The sequence below is a fragment of the Chiloscyllium plagiosum genome, chromosome 36 (genome assembly GCF_004010195.1).
Source record: "Chiloscyllium plagiosum isolate BGI_BamShark_2017 chromosome 36, ASM401019v2, whole genome shotgun sequence".
Lineage (NCBI taxonomy): Eukaryota > Metazoa > Chordata > Chondrichthyes > Orectolobiformes > Hemiscylliidae > Chiloscyllium > Chiloscyllium plagiosum.
Window position 1 is genome coordinate 16,456,359 of NC_057745.1, and position 24,283 is coordinate 16,480,641.

Consider the following 24,283-nt stretch of genomic DNA (forward strand, 5'->3'; position numbering starts at 1 on the left):
CTGAAATGAGTAAACTGCATCAGCATGGTTTTACATTTAGGCAGTGCCATATTAGGAGTTTATTGTTTGAACCAATAATCCCAGGTAAGATTATTCCTTTAGTTTTCAGGATTTAGTATGTGTGTTTAGATCAACTGAAAGCAGATCGAAGCGCAGTATTATCTTGCTGATGGAATTACTTCAAAAAGTTGCAGAAATCACAACTGCAGCTGCACCTGATTGGACGGAAGCCGTGCACTAAACTGGTTTTTAATTGGTGTGATTTTTAACTGGAATATTGCATTTCATTGATTTGTTTAAACAGTTGGATATCAAGTTGTATTTTGTCGCTGTGTTGTCTCGCTTTCTTAGCTCATATATTTAGAAAACATTTTATTTGAACTGTTAAAATTAATTAAGATGGCTGCTTCAGCACGTAAGTTTGAAGTTCTATGTATATATTGTAAAGGAGTTCAGTTTGGGAATACCTGCTATCAAATTATTCTTGACTAATACCCATCATGGTGAGACTTTTTTTGATTTCTAAGACTTGCTTTTTTTTAATTTACTTCAACTGTCAAATTAAATTAAACTCATGCAGAGTCCTACTTGAAGTTTAGTCTTCAAACGAACCTGTTGGAAGTTCTCTGAGGTCTTTCAATTTGTTAAATGACTCATCGAATTGTGGTGAGGAAACATCCCCCAGAACATTCAGCACACCCGGGTTTCCTGTATTTTGATGACACACAAAATACTGTATCTTTGCTTCTGCTGTTAGTCTATGGGCAAGTCAGGACCAGAGCACCACCATCTGCACCATGGCGAGGGCGAAGAGACAGTCTACCCCAGTCAGAAGTGGGATTGAACCCACATTGTCAGCACCAATCTGACCCTCACCAGTCAGCCAGTACAACCGGCCTCCAAGGCTGTGGTAAAACAAAATTACATGCGCCTTGTGGCCTGAAGTTGTGGAGAATGATGGTGGAGGTTCCCATTTTGTTATGTCATGTAGTTGACCCAAAAGTCTCATCCACGCTCATTTCACTGAAGTGTGTGTTAAAAATATTTATTACTTAACCTGTATGGCTACATAATGGATATGCCTTCCTTTGTCACCAAATCCTGGAGTAGCACTTGAATCTGCAGCTTTTGGCTCCGAGGCAGTGACATTACCCACCTCAATTCAAAACTCCATTCCATATGTGGACTAAGGAGTAAGCGAGGCAAAAGTGAGGACTGCAGATGCTGGAGATCAGAGTCAAGATTAGAGTGGTGCTGGAAAAGCACAGCAGGTCAGGCAGCATCCAAGAAGCAGGAGAATCGACGTTTCGGGCAAAAGCCCTTCATACCTGATGAAGGGCTTTTGCCTGAAACGTCAATTCTCCTGCTCCTCGGATGCTGCCTGACCTGCTGTGCTTTTCCAGCACCACTCTAATCTTGACTGAGGAGTAAGCGGTAGTTAAAGTGGTAGTTCTATATGATGGTGATTATTAGATATGCAGAAAGAACAGAATGAAACCTCTGTTTTCCTGGTTTGCATTAATATAGCTGCTTATAAATTTGCCAAGACGCATCACTTATCAGGGGTTATTTTGATGTGCACCAGCTGCTGTTGAGGTGACAGCCATTTCACAGAAGAATCACAAATGTCAGCCATTGTGCGCATGTAATAGCTGGAAATAATGGTAATTGGACAACTATGTACTATATCAGAATTTGATTCATTTTAATTGCCCTTCTCAAAATGACCCTAACCTGGAAATGATTAGTATCCCATTTCTGTATTCCCCCTTGTAATTCTGCTAAGCTGGGAATGGCAAGATCATAACCGTACAGCGTTCACTCCCTCACCAAACAGACCATACAATAATGAAATTACATCCAGGGTCTTGGCTCCCAAAGCTACAAATGGCAAATCATAAACAAATGAGAAAAATAACAAACTCAAAATTATCTGACCTAAGCCAACTTAGGTCGGTTAAACTAGTTGTTAGGGCAATTGTAATGATCAACGTTTGATTGGTCTTGCTCATTGAAAAACATAACTGTGCCTTAGGTGCCGATTATAATGTTGCTGGATGGATTTCACTTTCTCTGCATGGCCATCCATATTTGCAGTGACAAAACTTTGGCTTGTTTTGTTTTCAGGTTCCAAATCGAACCCATTATTCTTCAGACGGTTGTGCGACATGCACGTTGAGTATGGAAACAATGTCTCAGTATCTTTAATGGTGATTCATTGCTCGATTCACCTGGAGGCAATTGTAATGACAATGGTTCTGTATCCATGTGAACCTACTTTATATTGTTTTCGCTAATGATGAACTACATAGATGTGATAGAAGTTGCACAATATTCATCTATGATGAGACATGAAAATATAACATCTGATAAGTTGTTGATGTAACAGAATAATAATTGTAACAGCTTATAACATACTCTGTTATGAAAACCACTCTTTGGTTAGGAGAAAGTGAGGACCGCAGATACTGGAGATCAGAGTGGAAGATCGTGATGCTGGAAAAGCACAGCAGGTCAGGCAGCATCCGTGGAGCAGGAGAGTAAACATTTCGAGCATAAGCCCTTCCTAGAAATGAGGCTTATCTCATTCCTGATGAAGGGCTTATGCTCGAAACGTCGAATTCTCCTGCTCCTCGGATGCTGCCTGACTGGCTGTACCTTTCCAGCATCACAATCTTCCACTCTTCAGTTAGTTCAATTCGAAGGAGGTTCTGAAGAAGGGTCACCTGAACTCAAAACGTTAGCTCTGCTTTCTCTCCACAAATGCTGTCAGAACTGCTGAGTTTCTCCAGCAATTTCTGTTGATGTTGCAGTTCCAAGGAGTTTTTTTTTAAACTCGGTGCTCTGGTATGAATAAACGAGTTGAGATAGAAGCCAGCTAATGCACTGAATTAGTGGAATGAAGGAAAAAGCTTGCATTTATACAACACCTTTTACCACCATAGGACATTCTAAAGCACTTAATTGCTGAAAACGTACTTCTGAAACCAATTTCTCCTTAACTTGGTATTCTCGTGAATTATCCGGATGTGTGCAAGTTTCAGTAAATATGTCTTTTTTTCAGCAATATTCAAGTTCTGTACTGTCAGCCAACTATACTTCTGAAATACTGATATCATTGACAGTCAAATATTAGTCACAATAATGGTAAAATATGATCATCAATTTTCAACTTCCGTCATTTGAATTTAAAAAAGGAGAAAACACAGATTTAAGATGGCCACAATGGTCATTTGACCAGATGAGAGAAAGGAAGCCACTCGGAGTGTAAATTAACAATGTATCAAAATATAATAAAACTCAGTCAGCTGTGAAGAAACCCTCATCTATTTTTAATTTTCACCTTTCTGGAAGTTTCATATTTTGCGATTAAAAACTGCCTGCAGATTATTCAGCTTGAAAAAAAATGATGCCAGACATGGGAATATATAGTGAACTTCAATTCAAGGAAACACTTTTTGGTGGGAGAACAAAGGAGTGATTTGTAAGACAGAATTGGAAGACTCTTCTCTCTCTCTCTTTCTTTCTCTCTCCCGCACCCCCACTGCCCCCCCCCCATCTCTCTCTCTCTCTTTCTCTTCCTCCGTCATCTTCCCTGTTTCCCCTTAGCTGCTCATAAAACAGTCAGTGAAAAAGCAAACTGGGAAAAAATATCTATTCATTGTGAACTGAAGGATATTTACAGATTTTGCCACGGCAGAGGGTACAAGATAAGGGGTCCGTTAAACTACAATGGTTTCGGGTTAAAGTCTCCACCTAGTACAATTGCAACATTTAAAAGGCATTTGGATGGGTAATATGAATAGGAAGAGTTTGGAGGGTTATGGGCCGGGTGCTGGCAGGTGGGACTAGATTGGTTTGGGACATCTGGACAGGTTGGACCGAAGAGTCTGTTTCCATGCTGTACATCTCTATTGACTCTTGTGACTCTAACATTTCATGAATTCTAAGGACTCTTAGTTTCAGTGTTTTAACCAATTGATCAAAGCTGAGAAGCTACCAGAGCTCTCCTCTAGAAGACAGAATGAAGGGCAGGAGCAGGAATGGTCGCTAGACGCAGTGGGATGATGGATGTTACAGGTATTAAGCAGATGAGCTTCAGTAGACGTGGGGCAAGACAGCCGAACATGACATAACATGACAGCAGGTTTTCTGGCTGGAGTTGCTACAAGATGCAAGCAGAAGTTATTACCACATGGCAAAAATTGAATTTTTACTGAGTTTGATCTTGCTCAGACCGCAGCAAGACTTGGTGAAAATCCAAAGTTCCTATGGATGATCAGTGAGAATCTTGGACTGTAATTATTTGAACTTGCTGTTGTATTTCAATAAACATGAGACGGAATTCCACAGATCAGTATTTTCTGAGGTAGAATTAATGAATGAGAGTAGATCTGTCACAGAAATTTTGATATGCTTGTAGATAAATATTGAAGTGCAGCTGTGATGTGACCCTAATCTAGGTAAGATTCCAAACCGGCATAGCATTGTGTGTTGCTCCGTTATTGCTGTCTTACCTGGCCTTGATTCTTGAGCATTTCAGAAGGTAATTTTTGGCAAACCATTGATCATTTGTTCAGTTGTTTAAGTTGAGCAATATGCTGCTCCAGAGCAAGAGATGAACCTCTGTACAGACCGGCATCATATCATGGATAGTTGGTTACAGGAGTCAATGACTTTTCTTTCAGGAGAATTCTTGCCTTTCCTGCATCTTTTGAACAATTGTCACCATCCATTTGCTCTAATGCAGTTTAATACTCGGATGAACAGTCAGGTCCCTTAAAGCAAAGATCTCCTTATGCTTAAGGTTGACATCACTCTCAGTGGTTGGCTATTTTAGTGCTTGTGATAACCAATTGATAGTCAAACCTCTAATTTTATTTCAGATATATTTCTGACTGGTAAGCAATCCTAGCTTTTGCTTTAGTTATTGACTTAACCAATCTGACAAGCATGATAGGCAGCAAGTGATGGCCTGCAGGTTCTTGATGAACAATTGAAGTCGAGTCAGGTCAATGGCACCTCTTCAGAACCGAGATGAAGAAGTTGATTATGACCCAGTATTTTTCCTCTGTGAAAGTCACATACGAAATGTAATAGTTGCTTGGATACACAGTTCAGATTTCCAGTTTGAATGGGATACCATGCTTTTTCTTTCAGTTTGGAATACTGCCACTTTGATTTAATGCTGAGCAGCTCAAAAATTGCTGCATTCCCACATCATGACATTGGCTATTATTAGTTAACCAGTTTGATTTTAAGCCAATTTGCTGACGGGATTGGAATTGAGATGGTTGCAATAGCTTCCCATTCTTTCACTCCCTGTGTAATGCTTTCCATAAACTATTGATGCATTACATTGGCCTTTAAGTGGAAATTTGGCTTTGATTCCTTTTGATGGGCAGACATGTTGTCTACTTAAATGGCAGGATAACACAGCCAAGGGTGGAAAGTAACCTCAATGATCCATATTAGTTTGAGAAATCAAGTTTATGACTTGCTTTGGGATAGAATGTTTGTGCTGGCTTGGGATTTTGGCTGATTCCTCACACTCAGTGTCTCCAAAAATCAAGTTTTGAAACATTCCTTGGAATTATGGGACACAATTCCTCAAACAATGATACTGAGCTTGGGGCCTGTGAGGAGAACAAATTTGACTAACTTGCTCCAATTCTTGAATCCTTTCTCTCACATGTACAATTTGAGGCTACTGAATTTATATCTTTGGCCAACAACTCTTAGTTTTTCTTGTCATGTCCTGACCTTCAATTTCTCAGGATAATTGTTTGAATGTTGTCAAATTCTGCTATAAAAGTGTATTTTAGTACCTTGCATTGGATTTAAATCCTCACCCAATCCACTTGTTAAAAATCTTGCATCGATTATGCTCTTTTTGTCGCTTCCTTAATTTCATGTTGTCACAGCTTGATGTCAACAATGACCTTTGCAAATTGAGTGGGAAATGTTGATACAGCAGTTTTCACATTCAGTGTCTCATTGTAGTTTGATCATCTGGCCAGTAGGTGGATCAGTGCAATGGGTTTTCAAAGTCTCCCAAATGAGTTACCATGTGTGTGAGGGAAGGTGTGTGTGTATGTGAGAGGGAGGGTGAGTGTGAGGGAGGGAGGGTGTGTGTGTGTGTGAGAGTGAATGAGGGAAGGTGTGTGAGTGAGGAAGTATGTGGGTGAAGAAGGGTGTCTTGAGGGACAGGGTGTGTTTATGTATGAGTGGGGCAGAGTGAGTGAATAAAATGAGGGAGTATGTGTGTTTGTGTGAATGTGAGTGTGTGTGAATGTGAGGGCATGTGTGAGACTGTAAGGGTGTGTGCATGTATGTCTGTGTGTGTGAGGGAGCATGTGGTGGGAGTGTGCAAGTGCATCCATTTGCTACCTCGTGTGAGATACCCAACAAACCCTTGAAGCAGGGGTTAAATGTTCATTCTGATTTACACATGTAAACTGTTTGTGGCCTTGCTCACAGTCAGTTCCTGATTACAGTATATTTTTTGAAGAATGTAACTTGGTTTTCCGTGGGAACTAGAATTTTGTGTTACTCAAAATCCTGTGGCTAAAGCCAAAAGCATTAGCGTATATAATTAAAAATTAAAATAGTTTAGCAATGCATGAATGTGTGAGTGACAAAAAGACTGGTGATCAGTATTATTGTAAAAATGTGATCAAGTATATGCATCTCCTGGATAGAGACTGCAGGAATTCTGTGCACTGAATTGTGACATATCTAACTCCTTCTATTTCGTTGACAATGGGTTCAAAATTATAGTTTGGTGCAGAAGTTTTCTCAATGTGAAAATAAATTCAAGCTTGTTTTTGTTGCAAGAAGTTGAATTGCTATATTGATAATTCTAACAGGAAACCATTCTGCCTTATTTTAAGTACTTGATTTGGTTTGATTTATTGTCATTTGTATTTATTACAAACACGGTGAAAAGAGTTGTTTAGTGTTACCACTCTCCAGCACCATTTAAAAACCCTAAAACTAAACTGAAAATAAAGCCGGAAAAATAAATCCATAAAAGTTTATCGAATAGTCCTATCTCAATAAAGTTACGTGGTCTTTGGAACAGTTCCTATTTCTAACTCCGTTGCAGCCTGGATAGACCCTGCTGCTAACCTAATGATGCTGCTGCAGTCAGTTTAACAGCAGAGTTTACTTATTGGGTTTACCATATTAACAGCATGGGTGAGGTGCTTTTTTGACTGCTGCAATGTACATGATGACGGTACTCCCACTGTTATTTTGTGGGAGAGGTTCCAGGCTTTTAATCCACCAATATATTTCCAAGTCAGGACTGAGTGTGACTTGGGAGTAGGAGCTGTACTGGTCCCTGCACCAGCTGCCCTACCTTCCCTCACAGCAGTGGAGGTTGCAGGTCGAAGAGGCACTGTTGAAGAATCTTCAGTGAGATGTTGCACTGTGCCTTGTAGATGATACACATTGTAGCCACTGTGCTTGAGGGTTGGCAGGAGTGAATATTTAATGTAGACACACTTATTTATCATTCATCAGGAGTGTGAACTGTACTGAACACTGTGCCAATGATGGTGAATATCCTCATTTCAAACATTTTTGATTAACAGGGGTTATTATTGATGAAGCAGCTGAAGGTGGATACCCTGAGGAACTCCTACAGGAGCGTCCTGGGCCTGAGATGACTGAGCTCCTAGTCTTTCTTTGTGCTCGCTCTGACTGCAGCAGCTGGAAGGTTTTGCCTTTACTCCCATTGTTTCAAATTGACAGTTATCCCTCTGCCACTTCACTGACAATGGAGAGTTACAGGCAATCCCCAGGCTGTGAATAGGTTCCGTTCTGGAGTCCGTTCACAAATTAATTTTGTAGACAGTTCAGAACACAATGCAGGACAGCATTAAACAGCCCTCGTGTGTACAAACAATGTATGTTGAGTCTTTAAAGTATCCTCCACCTCCCCCCCGCCGCCGCCGCCGCCCATGTGGGACAGAGTTCATAAATACAGGCGTTCATAAGTCAGACATTTGTAAATCAGGGATCCCCTGTTGAGTGATACAGGGTATTATTGTCAGAACGATTAACTGTCAACAATAACCAGCTCTGGGATGCTCTGAGACTTCATGTAATCCAGAGTCAATGTAAAGCATTCTGTGGGCAAAAGCCTTCTGAGTGTGTGTATGTGTGTGTCATATCAGCAGGACAAGACATACCTGGGGTTAGTGATGGAGAGTGTATGACACTGTAATATAATTCTGTAGGTGTTACTTTCTCAGTCTGCTGTGTTGCTTCACAGTCTGTGGAACAGCTCTCCAAATTTAACACACATCTCAAGATCAGTGATTTTTAACCAGTCTGGTGCACAAGGGGTGCAGTGTGCTATGGAAGTTTTGAGAAGCAGTATTGTTTTACCTGTTGAGGCCATGCCCCTACTTTTGATCTCCTCTGGAGCTTCAGTGTGTGTTATTGAAGGCAGTACCTGCAGGCACCAAACACTCCATTTCAAATGCACACATGCAAGCTTCCAAAGTCATAATGTGTAGACTTCTGGACAGTGAGCATGCTGAAAGAAAGATATGGCTGTGTTGTGGAATTGTCTGCCTCATCGATGTGCCTTGATGAGAAAAAGGTTGGAAACCTCTGTTCATGAGGAAGACTCTCCATGGATGACTGGGTTGGGTGTATCTTTACGTCCAGTGCCTAGTTTGTTGCTAGGTGGTCCATCTGGCTTCAATCTTATGGTTCTTCGTAGCAGTTTGCAGCTTGTGAGGCTGCTTGAGATAGTAATTAAGAGTCAACTACGTTGGGCATGCAGTCATAGAGTCATAGAGATGTACAACATGGAAACAGACCCTTCGGTCCAACCCATCCAGGCTGACCAGATATCCCACCCAATCTAGTCCCACCTGCCAGCACCTGGCCCATATTCATATACCCATTCAAATGCCTTTTAAATGTTGCAATTGTACCAGCTTCCACCACTTCCTCTGGCAGCTCATTCCATACGTGTACCACCTTCTGTGTGAAAAAGTTGTCTCTTAGGTCTTTTTTATATCTTTCCCCTCTCACCCTAAACCTATGCCCTCTAGTTCTGGACTCCGCGGCCCTAGGGAAAAGACTTTGTCTATTTATCCTATCCATGCTGCTCATAATTTTGTAAGACAGTCATTGAGAGGCTAGACCAAACATTGCTAAATACAATCTGCTTATCCGAGAATTTTATGTAGGTAAAGAGCTTCACAATTTGCAAATTGTGTTGTAGTGACATGGAAGTTTGTCAAACATTTCTGACAACAGTGTCTGAAGAGGCAATCAGATTTAAGTGATGGCAGTACCTGTGAATTGGAGCTTGAATTCATCACCTTCTGATTTGGAGAATTGAATATGTAATCTGGTAATGTTTCCCTGGCAGAGATGCTAGTTTTGGATGAGAGGTTAAAATGAGGTGCTGTCTCTCTCATCAGGTGGATGTGAAAGATCTTGTGACTTCCCAAAGTAAAGCTGGGGTACCATCTTAGTGTCCACCCAGCATTTATCCCTGAAATGACTCTGTTAATTGACCATATGGGTGGCTTATTGACTGGTGTTTGTTGGATCCTGCTTGATATGGCGACTTTTCAAAATTATTAATCAGCTACAAAGTGCTCTGAATGCCCATGGCACATGTATGTGCATGATTTCTTTGAGCAGTTTACAGGGAGATGCCATTCATCCTTTTTTTTAAAAAAAAAAAGTTGATCTTCCACTATTTTAGATACAGCTATCCAACAATTGACCATCCCACTGTTGGGTGGGATCACAGTGACTGTTTTATTGGAAGTTGTGGCTACAAGTGAAACATTGAAATTCTTTTCCCAAGCACGTCAGCTTCTTAGTTTGGACTGTCTGCGTTTGAACAACACAAAGTAAATCAGACATCTGATGCTGATCTTAAAACAACGTTCTGAAATCCACAAAGTGCATTTCCCTTCTCCAACATGAGACTTGTGACAAGAGCTTGCACTTTCACAACACCTTTAGGATATAAGATGTCCCGAGCTAGTTGACAGGATTCTAATCGCACCAAATTTGATTCCGAGCCCAAGAAGGAGGCTTCAAAACAAGTGACCGAAGCTTGGGCAAACAGCTTGGCTTTAAAGGGGAATTTTAAAGAAGTTGGGGTAATTAGGGAGGGAATTCCAGAATTCACCGTCCAGCAGCCAATGCTGAACTTGGATTGTGGAAGACTTTCATTTCCAAAAAGAAAACATACTTACTTTCTCTGTCTTTTTTTGTTGAAATCAGCGTGGAATGGCATCTAATTTGTAATTTGTTGTGTGTTGCAGTTTGTATCTTCTCAGTATGAGAGTTCTTTCAAGACTTGCATGATTCAGCTTCTGTGTTTGAAAGCAACCACCTTCTAGTCTAAGAAAAGTCATGTAAAGTTAAACAGGATGGTGTTTGTTGCTTCCCTGCAGCTATTTATAGGTTACGAAGAAAAGACTACATTACAGCGAAGACCGTTGGGAGGACCTTACCTTAGGGGTGACTCCCACGACATCCTATTTGAGTCTTGGACCAAGTCCTCGTGGTGTCATTCCAGTGGGTGCTGTCACTGCATTTGCTGAAGCATTAACCCATTCAGTGCCTTCCAGACCCCTGATGGAATCTGTCAACTGCTCAAGTTTTTGTTGACCGCTATGGTCAGTTTACAAAACGAGCTGTCAACCTCTCACTTCTTTACAACATTAATTTTCTCTTCAAGATTCCATTCTCTAAAAGCCCATTCACCGCCCTTTTAGCTTTTGCGAAAATTTAACTTTTTCCTTGCTGATGTTCTGATAGGACCCCATGCTCATTCATGGAATCCCTACAGTGTGGAAACAGGCCCTGCGGCCCGACAAGTCCACATTGACTCCCCCTCCTCAGAGTAACCCACCCAACCCATTCCCCTACCCTATATTTACACCTGACTAATGCACCTAAGCTACACATCCCCGAACATTATGGGCAATTTAGCATGGCCAATTCACCTAACCTACACATCTTTGGATTGTGGGAGGAAACCCACACAAACATGGAGAGAACTTGCAAACTCCACACAGACAATCGCCCAAGGCTGGAATTAAACCTGTGTCCCTGGCGCTGTGAGATAGCAGTGCTAACCACTGAGCCACCGTGCTGCCCATCATTCTCAGGACTCTGCTGAAATCTCTTCTGTCTGACGGTTCCTCAGAGCACTACCATATGGAAATGATTCTGGTCGAAAACATTAATAGAATTTTGACTGACTACACCCATTTATTATGACTACCCTTTGTGTCATCCTTATATTCACCCATTCCAGGGGCTCGGAATAGCAGACCATTCATCTCCACCATTCAATCCATCTCTGTACTTATCTGTAATAATTTCTCCTCATGTGCTTCAATAGTCATCTTTTGGAAAAGGTAGTTGGCATGGTAGGTGTGCAACATGGGAATATCAAGCCTTGGCTTGGCCCAGACACCAAGGGCTGCTCAGGATACGAGTTAAATCTGGGGCAATACAGCAGCTCAGCGCTGCTGGTGATTGCTAAATACCATTTTGAGGTCACACTGCATCTGCTGATTTGTAATGAAACCTACAGACCAATTATGGTTGTTGCTGAGTTTACCAATATCTTTCAGTCAGTTTAAAACTTCAACTACACCTTTCTCCTCAATAACACTGTCCCTGAAGAGCGGATTAGTGTTTAGACATGTACTGATGACGCTGTGCTTCACCCATATGTGGCTTAGCTCCATAAATGTTACTGTTTGTCTCTCTGACATGAGTGATGGAAAATCCAGGACATTATACGCTTTTGTTTGCTGGACTGAAATCATTCTCCATCATACTAATCAGACACTTCTCACCATCGCTACTGACTCCACTTTCCTTCTCATTGCTAGTTCACGGTAAAACAACGTTTTAGCTGAGTTGTGTTTAACTTGGAGATAAGATCCAAATTCCACATCCAATCCATCACTGAAATGATGCTTTTATAGACTAGGAAAGGAAATCTGCCACCTTTACCTGAGCTGGCTTCCATCTAACTGTCCTCTGCCCTAGCCTACCGTACCATTAATTTACCAACCCTCTCCAGCCCAAATCCCAGGGCATTTCCCTCCTATTCCAACTTTCTCCAAACTAAGTCACTCATTAATGCCAACTCAACCCTTATTGGCAGGCCAAGCAGCAACTGTGGGTTGAATGGCCTCCTTTTCCACAGCCATGATTGTAGGATCTACTCCTCAATATTACCCCTCTCCATTTTAATCTTCACTCCACTGACATATTCATCACTATCTGCATCATCCAATTGCTCAACTGCCTATGTTAGTCTTCGAAGCTTCGAAACGATAATTTTTAACTGCTCTCTGGGCAATTAAATGCTGAACACCCCCACATTCTGTGAATGAATATTTTAAAAAACACATTTATTCATTGATCTGTCATCGGCATCACATCCCATGTATCATCTCCTCTTCTTGCCAATGCATCTGCCGTTGGGGATTTTCACTGACTCTGTATCTACAATTGCATTGTTTCAAATTCTGTTCTTGTCTGTCAGTTCCTTGCCCATTCATGTTCCATCCTAACTTGAGTGCACCTCGAAACCCAATCTTCTGCCCATTTTCCCCCCCCCCCCACCTCCCAAAGCCTGAAACTCCTCTTCAAAATGACCCTGCTCAATATTTATTCCTTCGAAAGGATGTGCAGCCATTAAAGAAGGTCCAGAGGAGACTGTCAAGGATGGTTCTAGGGAGGAGGAACTTCAGCTACTCTGTAGATTGGAGAATGTGGGGCTTTTCTTTTTGGAGAAGCGAAGATTAAGAGATTTCATCAAAGTATTCAGAATCATGAGGGGTCTGGACAGAATAGTCAGAGCAAACCTGTTCCTGTTGGTGAGAACTGGAGACACCAGTTTAAGACAATTGGCAAAAGAAGCTACATCAACATAAGCAAAAGCAGTTTTACATAGGGAGGCTAGGATCTGGAATGCAGTGCCTGAGGCTACGGTGGACACATTCAATAGATGTTTTCAAATGAGAATTGAGTAATTTTCTGAACAGGAAAAAGAAATGAAGAGCTGTGGGGAATAGGTTGGGGAATTGGCTGCATCAGTCTTGTTGAGAGCTGGCATAGACCCTACAGGCTGAATGGCCTCCTGTACTGTAACCATGCTGTGATTCTGTATCGTTTCCTTCCTGCTGGCCACACATGAAGCACCTTGACATGTTTCTCCATGTTAAAAGTAGGTGGAATTGTTCAATAGGACCAGTTCCTGAAGAAACATCAACCCATAGATAGAACATTAAACTCACAGATAGAATCATAGAATCCCTACAGTTTGGCAGCAGGCCATTTGGTCTATCAAGTCCACACTGACCCTCCGGAAGAGCGTTTCCCATGACTAATGCTCCTAGCCTGCACCTCCCTGAATGCTGTGGGGCAATTTAGCATGGCCAATCCATCTAACCTGCACATCTTTGGACTGTGGGAAGAAACCAGAGCACCGAAAGGAAACCCACACAGACACTGGGAGAATGTGCAAATTCCACACAGACAGTCATCCATGGCTGGAATGGAACCCAAATCTCTGGTGTTGTGAGGCAATAGTGCCATTGAGCCACCATGCCACCCCAGATGTTAGCATTAATTGGATTTCCACTCCGTCTGAATGCTTGTCAGCAGGAACTTTGCAAATATTTAAGTGCTTGTGGAGCCTCTTTGTATGCAGTCACAGCGATTATTTTGAATGTAAGTTGGAAAGAAGCAGTCCCTAATGTAATCTGGGCTTTAAGGTTAGTCATGTTTAAATATTCTGTTTTAGGCTTTGCCAGCTGCATTTGGGCATAGTGCTCTGTTGATCCTAAACACTTTCTCAACAAATGGATGGGGGAGAGAGAAGATTGTTGTTCATATTTCTATTCCTTTTCTTTTGCAAAGTATAAACATTGTGAATCTCCACACTGGTTGGCTGTACAGCATTGTGTGACAATTTTCAAGCAGAGGGACAGGGTCACAGCAACATCCATGAAAGATCAGTGTAAGTTAATAGGCTGTGATAATAGTTTTGAGGTGTGAGAAGATTTGTAGCTCAAAGCTTGAGGTTCTGGATGTACATTTGCTCGCTGAGCTGGAAGGTTCATTTTCAGACATTTCCTCACCACACCAGGCAACATCATCAGTGAACCTCCAGATGAAGCACTGGTGACATGACCCGCTTTCTACTTATGTGTTTAGGTTTCCTTGCATTTGGTGTTGTCATTTCCTGTGGCGACATCATTTCCTGTTCTTTTTCTCAGGGGGTGGTAGATGGGGGTCTAACTTAATGTGTTTGTTGATAAGAGTTCCGGTTGGAATGCCTTGCTTCTAGGAATTTTCGTGTGTGTCTCTGTTTGGCTTGTCCTAAGATGGATGTGTTGTCCCAGTCGAAGTGATGTCCTTCCTCATCTGTATGTAAGGATACTAGTGAGAGTGGGTCATGTTGTTTTTGTGGCTAGTTGATGTTCAAGTATCCTGGTGGCTAGTTTTCTGCTTGTTTGTCCAATGTAGTATTTGTTGCAGTCCTTGTAAGGTATTTTGTAAATGACATTAGTTTTGCTTGTTGTCTGTATAGGGTCTTTCAAGTTCATTAGCTGCTGTTTTAGTGTATTGATGGGTTTGCGGGCTACTATGATGCCAAGAGGTCTGAGTAGTCTGGCTGTCACTTCCAAGAGGCTCGCTGATGATGTTACCTGATATGGTGATGAAAGGTCTGAAAACGAACCTTCCAATCACTACATCCAGAAGAGTTATCCTGGACTTGAAATGTTAACTCTGTTTCTGTCTCCATGGATGCTGTCAGACTGGCTGAGTTTCTCCAGCATCTGCAGTGTTTTGCTTATACTTTTATGTAGTAACACTTTGGCACAAATGAATGATTGGCCATTGCTCGCTCCCTGCTTTTAGTGAAAACCTAAAATTCTTTTCTGTTGAAGAATCAATGACATCAGTCATATGATCACTTCAGCATTGGAAGAGAATATATTGAACACAGTTGCTTCAAGAAGCCACATTCTGTCCTTGAACTTTCAGAAGTGTTTTTTTAATGTAAGTTTCAATTAGGGGCGTTTTTTTTTCTGGGAAAAGCTAACCTTGTGTTATATCTGTACTTGTGCTATAAATAGAAATTTGCCACAGGTGAGCACAAATGATCTGATACTGTATGGTCAGTGCTGACATTTAATTTAGAATTAGGAAGAAAGCGTAAGCGCCAAAAGATGACTTCAAAATTAAGAAGGGATTGCTATTGCTCCCTTGCTATTTGAAAAAAGTTGTTTCTAAACTGAAATTTCATACCTATCTCAAAGGAAGAATCTCAAGTCTGAAATTTTCTCAGTTACTGGGGGACTGTAATCTTGATTTAATTAAAGCCTTTCTAAAACTCAACGTGGTGATCTCAGTACTGCATTGTAACAGGAATCACACACCAAAGCACTGAACAGTGTGAGGCACTCATGTACCCTGTAGCAGAGTCTATATTGATTTTTCAATGATTAAAATATTTAGCTAAAGAACTTCTTATGTCAGTGTATTATTGGTGACCACCAGATATGAAAAATGGAATGCAGACAATCTTCATCGCCGATGTATGAAGAATTTGTAATCTTTCTCCTGTTCCCTACTCTACCCAGTAGCTTTAATTGATTGAGCCTTGAATTTTAGTTTGATTTAAGATATTAGCATTCTCAGCTTGAAACATTTTATCCATGCCCATATTTCAAAGATTATGATCACAATCAATTTTAGTTACTATTTATGCTTTTTCCTTCCACAGCATTTTGTACTGACACAAAACAGTTTTCCTGTACCCTGTGTTAGTTTATGTTCCTCACAGAGAAGCCAGGATAGTTAGTTTTGCAAACGAGTGGTACTTAGCATTGGGATTAATTTGATCCTACATTATTGGGTGTCCAACTAAGTAGATTTGAGTAGGTAAAATGAAGGGGGGAGGGGTTTGGGTCACTGTAGGTGTAAACTGTGTACTTTATGTATATTTTTTAATATCGCTTATTGTAACTCAGGATTTTAGACATTTGAGTTAGTAATGTGGGTTTTCTGTGTGTCTAAAGTTAATAATTAATGGCTAGGTATTGCTACAGTCAAAGTGATTTCTGTTAATACAGATTTTGAGGACAAGCATTAGAATTAATGGGCTTTTCAGAACATTGGAAGAGTTTTACAACTGAACAAGTTAAATAAGAACCAACTTAGAAAGTCGGGCCAAGCTTGCTTTTACATTAAGGGAAGCACTCACAGCTTAGAGAGAGAAAATGGTTTTGTTTAATTTTATTTTGAGTTTTGAGCAGTCCTGTGAAGCCTTCAATGAAGATGGCTGCATAGACTGGAGGTCTTGAGAAGGAAGGGTAGATTGAAACTAGAATGCCTTTGAATAAAGCTTTAGAATTCGTCCCAAACCAAGAGTGCTAGGATAAAAGCATGAAGAGCACCAATCAACCACACCGCCCTGTGGCCCAACATTTCAACTCCCCCTCCCACTCTGCTGAGGACATGGAGGTCCTGGGCCTCCTTCACCGCCGCTCCCTCACCAACCGACGTCTGGAGGAAGAACGCCTCATCTTCCACCTCAGAACACTTTAACCCCAGGGCATCAATGTGGGCTTCAACAGTTTCCTCATTTCCCCTTCTTCCTGATGAAGGGCTTTTGCCCGAAACATCGATTTTACTGCTCCTCGGATGCTGCCTGAACGGCTGTGCTTTTCCAGCACCACTAATCCAGAATAAAAGCATAAAGAGTTTACTTAAAGCCGAGTGCACTTAAGCTCAGGTGCATGAATAACTCCAGGAAAAAAAAAGTCTGCAATTCCAGTCAAAGTCAATTTCACCAAGTGATTTAAACCTTTGTGAACCAAGAAATGGAGACTCTGGTGTGGTTACTGTGCAAGTGGTATTTTGTGTATTTGTTTATTTTTTTCCTTTTTAATTTATAAAGGGGAGTTTAGCAATTAATGGGATTATACTTTTACTGTGTGCCATATGTAGACAATCTCATTTATTCTATTTTATCATTTTTTTTGCCGATAAGCTTCTGTTTTATTGTTAAAGAAAACATGCAGCACTTTGTGCTTGTGTTTTAATGTGACACCACTCTGTTAAAATTAAAACAAGTGAACTATCATTCTAGATGTCTGACTTGTCCACTAACAACATCAGCTGAAATCTTAACACATGGGTCGCGAATAGGAAATCTGGCAGTAATCATTTTTGACTCTTCACCTGATGTTTCTCTTTGACCACATTTCCTGAATGTGCAGTCCTTGCCACCAGAAAGACCAAGGACAGAGGTGGACGGGAATACTGGTGCTTTCAGTTCCCCTTCCAAATTACACACCATTGTGATGGACATAAATCATAGCTGGGTCAATGTCATAGAATTCCCTGCTTAGCAATTCTGTGGGTGTTGACAATTACAGTGGTTGAAGAAGGCTGCCTACTAGCACATTCTCAAGGGCAGTCAGTACCAGTAAGATCCATATCCTGATATTAAGACTTTTTAAAAAAAATTACTAACTATAAAATCCTTATTGCCAATCTGACTGAATTCCAGCTTAATAAACAACTCGCATGAAAATAAAGGAGTCTGGTGCACAGACACTTGGGTTTTTCACTTGTGAATCTATGTACTTTTAACTTTTTAAAAATAGGTAGCGGTGCCATTTTCCAGATCAAAGTAGTCCTCAACACAAAGATAAATGATTTATATACACTTTGGATTCAAGAGTGACTGAAATATGATGTAATGTGCATCGTGTTATGATTGTGATGGCTTCAGAATAGTTGGAACTGGTTGCCTGAGGTTTGTAGCAGTTTTTCTGTTGGAACTATCAATGGCTCTGTATCAATTCAAGGGACATGCTGGCTATAAATGTTATAAGAGTCATGCTGTTTAGTATTGTTCATCTCATCCTGCAGCATGAGTTCATCATTTTCTCAAGAAATAAATGTTTTTTATTGGGTCTCGATCGAGTCCGATCAATACCTCTAAAAAAATGATTATTGCAAAAAATATGAAGGGCTTCTATTCTGCCACTATCTTCACCATCTTGTACATTGATGAGTGGGTGGATATTAGTGTGTTGCCAATAGCAACAACAACAATAGCTGCTGTAAATTTCCACAATCCTGTTTCCTTTTAATTCCCTAGATCGACAACATAGCCTCCTGTTTCAATGTAGGTTTTCTGATTGTAGAGCTGTAACAGATACATGCTTTGAATTTGTAAGTGTTGTAGGGTGTTGAAACATTTATTGTGCATTCATATACAAGAGCTTGATACCTGATCCCTTTATAGAAAGGAAATCATAATGGGTTGAGAGTGGGTTGGCAGTTGGCATACTGCACTTAGGCTGCTGGCAAATAGTGTGGCCTCCGCAGTCAGTTCCTGCTTTAAGATTAGATTGTCTGTGCTAAGTTTTTGTTTCATCGCTTGACGTGTGTTATAAAGACTGGAGTGGATCTCTGAGAATGGCTTCAGATCGATAGCATGATTAAAGGCCTGAGATCATATGAGACATGAGAACAAAATTTGATTTAAAATGAATGAACTGAACCCCAAGATCTTTAAATTGCTCCCTGATGTGGATTATATATTATTAATTACCAGGATGCTGTCTCTGTGCGAGTAAAGGAAATTGCCATTACTGTGTGGCACGTTGTTTGTCATTGCTGATGATGATTGCCAGTGTGCTCCATGTTTGTGACAATACACGGCATTGGAAGATTAATGATACTTCACTCCTACAAGTCAATTAAGATCTTAGTTGGAATGATTGTTGAGCAGTATTATGACTGGAATAAAATATAAAGCAATTTGTAATTCTTCTTAAAGTTTTTGAAACATTGTTTAGAACTCAGCCAATTTGCCATTTTTAAAAATCCAGTTAAACCCCATAATGTGCCCGAGAATTTGTCAGTATTTCAGTTGTTTTTCTTTCACTGTGACCTTTTTGTCTCTTATTTCCATATCGTTAGCATAGATCTTGAAACGGAGCAGTTAATGTTTCTGCTTTTATCCTGTTTTATTCTAATTGATTATTTTATTTCGGCTGCAAATTTTTAATATAGCACATAAATATTGTGTGGAACCAAATACAACACAGTGACAGAGCATCATTTACAAAGAGGTACTGTGATTCATTGTAGTTTAGATCAGTGCTTCTCAAAGTGGGTTTGCAAGCTGATAGTTTGAGGTTGTGAGTTGTGGAGGCAGCAATGGCTGGCCATGATGCTCTGACTGAGGTATAGCAGCTGCATTTCCCACTCTAGTTGGCAAGTCCTCCATTTACAAAGACCGCTTCACCCCACGGTTCTCACTCAGGGGTCACACCAATAGTTAAACTTGGAATTTAAGTCAGAATGGGAAGAAGTTTTGGTTCTAAGGAAGGGTCACTTGATCTGAAATGTTAACTCTGATTTCTCTTTACAGCTGCTGACAGATCTGCTGAGCTTTTCCAGCAATTTCTGTTTGTGTTTCTGATTTTCAGCATCTGTAGTTCTTTCAGTTTTTATTCAAGAAGTTTAGGAACCTGGTTTAGGTTGGATTGGAATATTTATACTATTTTTTAAAAAAGATTTATATATATTATGTCAATATCAATGTTGTGTTGCTTTGTGAACTAACAAATGGTTGCAGTTATTCATCATTTTAAATGTTGTTTATTCACAGTTTGTGAGAAGATTTCATTAGTTAACCTCAGATGCTAAAGTTGCTCCATCTTCTTTCCAGCTGTGTCTTGCGTCTCAAACCAAATCTTTAACACAACCTTTGGGCCACCCAATGAATAAATTGTGTAATTGATACGCCTTCACATTGCAAGTTGGTTGGGGAGAAATGTAGATCATTACACACTGCACAGAGTGATGAAGGGACAGGCAAAAAAACCTCTTTACTGCATGACTGTTGCAAGTAATGTCATGAGAAGTAACAGACTACTGCAGTGAATCACTAAATTACAGCATAAAGTAGGGCTGGTAACAGCAACTGAATAAATTGCAAAATTAAACCATTGCCTTGGGAATATAGTTAGCAGTCAGCACTATTACAAATTAACTGTTACGCACATTTTACAATGTCAGACATGAGATGCATGTTGCTTTTGGTTTAAGGCTATCAGAAGCTAAAACATAGCAAATAGAATTCGTATGGTGACTGCTATTGTGTTGTTATGAAGTAGAATTTAATTGTATTGTCTATGGTGTTCCATGCATTTGCAGTCTTTCAATTTCTTTCTTAAGCTCACTGTATTCCTTGGGATTGGGATCCTTGACTTAAAATAAGGACAGGGTCCAGTTAAGAAGCATCTATCAATATAGATGTGATTGCTGTCTGTGTTTTACAATGCCTCAAGACTGATCTGCTTGTTGTGTACCATTACGTAAGTATAAATATCCCCTAATGTGCATTTTCACTGTGTTTCTCTGAGGGAATAACAAGTGTCCATTCATAATCGAAGAAGAAATATGCTTGAATGGCAAGCATGGGCCCAGACTAGCTGAATCACAGCTAAAGCCTTTATATCATGATACTGTGGGTGGAGTTAAAATCCTACACAAGAAGTGGTGCCGTACTGATCATGTTATTGGATTAGTAATTCAGAAATCCAGGCTAATGTTCTGAGTATTCAAGTCCCACTAGATTTGGAATTCAATTAATTAATTAGAATTGAAAAGCTTTTCTTAATACTGTGTCCATAAAACATTTTGTTCATAGAATCCCTATAGTGTGGAAACAGGCCCTTCGACGAAGCAAGTTCACACTGACCCTCCGAAGAGTAACCCACCCATAGCCCATTCCCTACCCAATATTTACCCCTGACTAATGCACCTCATCTACACATCCCTGAACACTATGGGCAATTTAGCACGGCCAATTCACCTAACCTGCACATCTTTGGATTGTGGGAGGAAACCAGAGCACCCGGAGGAGACCCATGCAGAATGTGCAAACTCGAAACAGACAGTCACCTGTGGCTGGAATCGAACCCGGGTCCCTGCGCTTTGAGGCAGTAGTGCTAACCACTGAACCACCATGCTGTTTCACTTGTCATAGTGAAAAAAGATACTGTTTACTCCTGTCATTCAGGAGGTGATCAGCTGCCCTTAACTTGTGATTCCAGCCCCGTAACTACCCTTTGAAACTGGCCAAGCAAGCCGCTCAGTTGCATCGAAATGGAAAAGGCTGCTGAGCAGTTCAAGTAGGTAGCTCGCCACCAACTTCTGAGGGATAACCGGGGATGGACAATTCGCAGCCAGTGTATGTCCCATAAAAGAATTTTTAAAAATGAGGCAGCTTTAAACAGCTGGTTTCTCATGCCATCGCCAGAGGCAGCGATGTCAGCAATTATAATACTCCATTACACACAGGCAGTTGTTTTTAGGCTACCATCTGTCAACAGACCAATGTGTGCCAATTGCGTTGCTTTGATGTTGCTGGCCTGTGTGCATCTCCCCTTGCACCAGGGAGGAAGCTAAAGCTTGGAAGCAATGACTTCAGTGGGGTTGTACATCCTTCCAGTTATTTCGCTGTTGTTGGCGCTACTCTGAATTCTGGCCAATCAATGTAAATGGGGATAATTCAGAGCTCAGGGTGTCAACAGGTTACACCACAGCACAGCGGTGTTATCTTTTCCTTCCCCATTTATGTTGTAAGATATTATGTACGTTTTGCACAATCTTATGAAGAACAGAGTTTATTTGTTTTGTTACCACTGAATTACAGGGGAAACGCCAATCTCACTACGATGAATTGTGCAGTTTATTGCGCATGATGGTAATGCACGTCGCCTGGTAACAATAACATCAGCTGTCGGAGAAGCATAGCATTCTTACAGCACAGAAAATGATGCTTCGGCTCTTCATGTGCAAGAGACTGTGGAAAGAATAAATTAGCAAGAGATGGACTTACAGGGAACAGTGTTATGTACAATAGCGTAAATAGACTCTGCAGAAACCTTCCAGAGTCAGACTCTCCTAGATGAGGAGAAAGCCTTAACAGTCCACAAACTACCAGAACAGACAAGCGGAGCTGTCTCTCCAATTAGCAGAACAGAACTTGGAGCCACAAGGCTCATAGGCTACAAACCAGGGTTGCAGCGTCTTGACATATTTGATAGTTGAACATGAACGACTGCCCAAAACTGAAGCCTTCATTGTGGTAGCACCTGCACTGAAAATCTAGTTCAACTTTTTCCCAGAGAGGAATTTAAAGCAAGGTTAGAAAGTTCAAATGTATACTGATTTTTAAAAAAAAACAGAAATGATCTATTTGGTTCCCTCACAGCTTCCAAATTAGATACCTGACTGCTTTGTTTTGGAATAGTTTTGTTGGCAGCTGAGAGACTAGTCTTCAGCCACATCCACGTTGGCAAAGGTGCTGAATAAGTAGTTCACCCTTTTTTTAAGTGAGGAATATGGGGTTAGTATTGCAAAGGATTTGCACAGAAATAATAACATTAAGAAATGAATTTTAAATGCATTGGTGTCAGACACTTTGCACCTCAGAATACGGATGCTGGTTGGACAGTATATCTCCCTAACCTGAGAAGGAGATGACAGCTGCTTTGAAGGTTAAAGGCTAATGAGCAACAGCGAGTGTGGGTTTGCAATGCTTAGGTCATGTTAGCCTAACCAAGAAGAATTCTTCAAGAATTCGTTAATGGAGAACATGGAAGGTGTGGCACTTTTGGATATTTGTTAGGAATTGTGTGTTTCAGGGGTTTGTTTCGGAAATTAAGGAATGCTATATTTTTAAGAAAATCGACATAGACACATGGGGGATGGACAGCAAATATTGTGATAAAAGCTGTGTTTGTAAGTGGTAGGATGTAACTAGAGGTATTCCCCCAGGGAGCTGTCCTTGGGCATTTTAGTTTCCATTTAATAATTTGGATGTATGCAAGGGCTGCGATTTAAATTTTGTCATAGCAGCTGAAGGGAACATAAAAATTGAGAAAGAATTCAAGAGAAGAAAGTAAGGACTGCAGATGCTGGAGATCAGAGCTGAGAGCATCCAAGGAGCAGGATAATCAACATTTTGGGCATAAGCCCTTCATTCCTGATGAAGGGCTTTTGCCTGAAACGTCAACTGTCCTGCTCCTTGGATGCTGCCTGACCTGCTGTGCTTTTCCAGCACCACACTCTTGACTGAGAAAGAATTCAACGGAGACTAGGTTAGGTTAGGGTGTGGAGATAAGTGCAGTTTAGTGTTGAGCAAGTATATCGCATAACTAGGGCAGTGAATAGGGCTTTAAACTATAAAAGTGGGGATTGAGGTCAGTCACATGGAAAATTATGGCAGAAGTTAAGGACTGGAGGCCTATACTCAATGGAATTTAGAAGGCTGAGGGGGTATCTTATTGAAGCTTACAGAATTCTGAGAGGCCAGGATAGTGTGGATGTGGAGAAAATTTTCTACAGTTAGGAGAGACTAGAACACAAAGGCACAGCACTGATGGACCTTTAGAACTGAGGAGGGGGAATTTCTTTAGCCCAAGGATGGTGAATCTGTGGAACTCATTGCAGTAGAAGGCTGTGGAGCCCAAGGTAGATTCTTGATCCAAGGGTTACGGGGAGGAGGCATAAAAATGGAGTGAGAAACATTATTAACCATGATTGAATGGTTGGGCACACTGGGGCCTAATTGTGCTGCTGTATCGTACGTTTTAAACTGCATATGGGATAGGGAGTGAAAAATGACCAGTGCCTGCCTATCATCAATGTAGCGTTACAATTGTTTTCACCAGCAGTTTGAGCTTGTGTGCCAAAACCTATCGGCACCACTGTCTCATCTTTCAAAAGGCAGAATTGGTACCTACAGCAGTGGGGAGACCTTCACTTCCTCTGAAACCATTGGGTAGCAAATTGGGTGATATGAATGTGGGAGAAACACCTCTGGAAATACGAACAAAGGCTAATTAACCCATTTCCTGCTGGATTGCATTGGAGCACTTCCGAAGTTGGACTTCCCAGGGAACATCTGTTCGATTTCCTTAAGCTGGTCACAGACGATGAATGTGGTATTTATGGTTTTGTGCTCTTTTCTGCTTAAATCTGCTTTTGAAAATGTGGCTTGCTATAAAGAGAAACTGAAGATTATGTGGTAAAGCTACTTGTTCTCTGCCCCTGTTATTAACCCAACCTTGGCATGTTCTCATACTCCAGAGTGCCATTCTCATCTATCCTATCCTCGTACGCAAGCTGGACTTCTTTTAGCTTGGTTTTGTGGATCAAC

General features: G+C 40.9%; 1 protein-coding gene across 5 annotated transcripts in view; it reads left to right on the top strand.

Moving 5' to 3' along the window:
• Nucleotides 1–24,283, top strand: part of atp8b4 (ATPase phospholipid transporting 8B4) — a 246,700-nt gene that overhangs the window by 48,322 nt on the left and 174,095 nt on the right. Inside the window, exon 1 of one of the 5 annotated variants that reach the window (XM_043677407.1) lies at nucleotides 24,051–24,068. The exons of the other annotated variants lie outside the window; for them this stretch is intronic. The gene's annotated coding sequence lies outside the window, so the exon portion shown is untranslated. Of the gene's footprint in view, nucleotides 1–24,050; nucleotides 24,069–24,283 lie in introns of those variants that run through there. 5 annotated transcript variants of the gene reach the window in all.